A 3,845-nucleotide genomic window follows, 5' to 3' on the forward strand; every position below is an offset into this window, starting at 1 on the left:
CTTCGTCAGCTAGGGCTCCCTCTAGCTCATGGAGCAGGCTCCCTCGCTAGGTGCTCTGACTTTATATGTGTGGCTGGTTCCTCCCAGCTACTGCTGCCAGCCAATGATGTGTTACTTGAGGCTGATGGCTCAACTATCAGCTGGTTTAGGAGGCCAGAGTATTGTTGTGAGGTTAGGGGTTGGAATAGATGATCCCTGTGAGTCCCATTCCATCCTTTGATTTGGAATCCTGTGCCTTGGGGTGAGGGGCTGGCTCCGCTGGCCAGATGAGTTTCTCTTGTTAAGCTAATAGAGTGGCCAGTTTGCTAATGGGTCTTTCAGGTGCCCAGCAACTGGTGAATGGGCCAGGAAGACCCTTTTACCATTGAAACTCTTCAGGAGAGCCTCCCCCCCCCGGTGTGTAGGAGAGCTTATGTAGAGACTGTTTCTGGAGAATGGCTGGGGACTGAAGGCAGGCAGAGAGGCTGTCTCTCTGCACCATGGCTTTAGGATGCCTCCTGTAACACTGATGGGAAAGCTGGATATTGGACTGCTGATGCCTTGAACTCCTCCATCCTAAGCTCAGTTTGGAATGTGTGTAAATAAACAAACCATATTTTGTAAAGACACCACAGTCTCTGCTGACCTTCTTCCCAAGGAAACCAAGCCCAGGATGAGTGCAGGGACCCCTGAAATCTCATCGCTTGGAGATTGGGGAGGCACACAACAGTATATAAGGCATCTCTCTTGAGCCTTCAGCTTGCTGGGAGTGTTAGAAATGTGGCAAGAGCAGCTCCTGTATGGGTTCCTTTTTGCATTCCAGAAGGAAGATAGAGTTTGGGTCCCTCAGCTGGCTAGGCTTGTCTATATTTACCTGTACTCTTCTCTAACTAGCTTCCTTCAATTGTAAACTGATGTTATCTGGGAAGCTGACCTCATTGCTGACCCTCCTTCCTGTTTGCTGCTTCTTTGACTGTCCAAAGAGAGAGGAGACATGCATCCTTGTCTTTGTTCTCTCCTCTGAAACGTGAGAGCAATTCCCAAGTATGGGCACCTCCAACTTAGGCTGCAATCCAATGCATGTCTACTCAGAAATAAACTCCATTGGGTTCAATGGGACTTACTCCCAGGTACGCATGTATTGGATTGCAGCCTTCGTAAGTTAGAACTAGATATGTTGTTCCTATCTACTATGTATTTCTATAAATAAAGTAGCTTTTCTAATTTTACAAAGTCTTAGTGATTTAAACGCAGGGTAAAAGCCTGCTTAAGTAAATACACACACTGGCACACACAGGTCATACCAATGAATTACTCTGCACAAGCATAACAGGGAGCAGCACAGGTTTCTGGCTTCTTGTTCCCTATGTTATTAATTTTTTAAAAAATGATGTTACATTCTGCCCATCCTCCCTAAGGAGCCTGGGGTGGCAAACATATCAGTGCAACATTTTAAAAACAAAAAGCAATTTTAAAAAATTACGGATGCTCTAAAAACATTACAGTTAAAAACATTATTCCATCCAGTCATCTCTGGGTTGCCAGGAACAGTCTAAATACCTGGCTAAACAGTAGTGTTTTTATATCCTCCTACAAGCCAATAATGAGAGGAAAGAGACACAGCTCACTGGAGAGGGCATTCCACAAACTGGGAACTATCACTGAAAAGGTCCTTGTGCCTGATTCTGGTTCCATCTCCTTGGTGTGCTGAGAGCCTTGTGGAATACCTTGTGATACTAACTTTGGACTGTTTCTTGACCTTGCTTCTGGCTGATGTTTGGACCTATCCTGAATCCTTATGTTTGAACTTGGTTTGTTTGGACTGTGCTGATAAGTACTTGGGTGAGAGACTTATACCTCCTGGAACTGGACCCTTTGCCCCTGGGGGCACCCACTGTAGTGGAATGGAGAGCTTGTGCAATGGTCACAAAATTGGAGCTATAAGCTCTCTAGGAACGGGTAGAGTATTGGACAAGGATGTATCTCAGCAACTGAACAAATCCTTTGCATTCAGAAGACCCCTGGTGTCTCCAGTGAAAAGAATCAGATTATGGAATGTTGGGAGTGGGGCAAGAGCAACTCCTGTTTTGTTCTTTTGTTTATGTTCCAGAAGGGAGATAGAGTTAGGGTCCTCCAGATGGATAGGCTTGATTACCTTTACCTGTGATGCTCTGACTGACTTCCTTCCGTCACTAGACTGATACATCTTTAGGGAAGCTTATCTGCCCCTCCTCCTTCCGCCCTTTCCTCTCTTCTCCTACTGTCCGAGAGAGAGGAGACACCTTTGTCTCTGCTTTCTGTCTCCTAGCCATGAGGGCAACTCCCAAGCCTGGGAGTTGCACCTTCAACTTAGTTAGTTAGTTAGAACTAGGTTTGCCTTTCTATCTACTATGTATTTCTATAAATAAAGTAGCTTTTCTTATTTTACTAAGTCTTAAGTCTCAGTGATCTCAATGCAGGGTACAAGCCTGCTTTCTTAGGTAAATGCACACACTGGCACATACGCATTTCAGACTGTTGCGCTCTCTGCTAACATTTATAAAAATTTACACAACATGGAAAAGATCTTGGAGAGCAGCTGCCAGTCAGTGTAGACAATACTGGGCTAAAAGAACAAATAATCTGACCCAGTGGTAGCTAGTGGCCATTGGGACTGGTGGAGGGAAGGCAGGGAGGCCAATAGTAGGTGGAGCCAAAGGCAATGACTGGCACAGCCAATAAAGTCTAGTTTCTCCCCATCCTTCTCCCTGCTAAGTTCTACAAGGAGGAGAAAGTCAGGGCCACCCTCTAGGGTGGAGGTAAGTAAGAAGGCAAGGGGTGTGGAGGAATCAAGGCAGGTTGTTGGAGCAGTGTCCCATATGCCCTAGTGGGCCAGCCTCCACTGGTGCTGACCTGTTATAAGGCAGCTTCCTAGTAAAACTTCCAACTTAACCGTGCTGTTATTTCTTACAAGGCTGCATCCAAAGCACGTGTGAATTTTCCTGGGCCTTTGACTGTTGCAAGCGGGCAGCGAAGCAACACAAAAGCCGACCACTTCTTTCCAGGCAGGAGAAATGTCTTGGAGATAGACTGTCATTATCTTTGTCAGCTTGACCACTTGATCTTCTGAGTTTCTCCTTTAAAATCCGCAGGCAGAGCTGGTAGCAGTTAGAGACTAACTACAAGGTTCTGCTGGAAAGCAGCCCATCACAAAATCTTCTCTGATCAGCCAGGAGATGGCTGTTTCTCATAATGGCAGACCTTCACCATTTAGGTGCCGGGTTAAGACTTACTCCTTTGTTTTTTACCAAGGTTTCTCACTGACTCGCTGCTGCTTTTTCTCCATTTCTACTTTTGAATGACTCTTTCTTTTTAATGCTGCTTGCTTTACTGTTGCATGTGGCTTACTTGTTCGCTTCCATGTTATATATTTGAATCAATATATTTATAGAAATGCATCATTCTCAGTTGCTGTAGACAGACATCTTGTTGAGAAGCAATTCATTAATGATTTTAAATAATCATAACAAATAAATGAGTGCAATGCATTTAGGGGAGTCAGGAAAGTGGCAAAGATCAAAGATGGCATATGTGGCCCTGTCATTCATTAGCACCCCTGTGATGCAATGCCTAATTCCTTCCTATGACCTAGGAGGCTCTCCAATGTTAAAGAAAGAAATAAAAATCCAGAGCCAATTTTCTGCTACTGCCATCACTTACTTGTTTAGCCACCTTTCCCTGGGCTGGAGACACTTTTAAACTTTATAAATTTGAACCTAACAGGGAGAGTTGGAAGGAAGGAAGACACACTCAAGCCTGACATTAACTACCAGGCTATGTTCAAGGTGCTGGTTCTGTGATGAAATGAGATATAGTTTGGGAACTCT

This window comes from Rhineura floridana, chromosome 14 (genome assembly GCF_030035675.1).
Source record: "Rhineura floridana isolate rRhiFlo1 chromosome 14, rRhiFlo1.hap2, whole genome shotgun sequence".
In the NCBI taxonomy this organism is placed as follows: domain Eukaryota; kingdom Metazoa; phylum Chordata; class Lepidosauria; order Squamata; family Rhineuridae; genus Rhineura; species Rhineura floridana.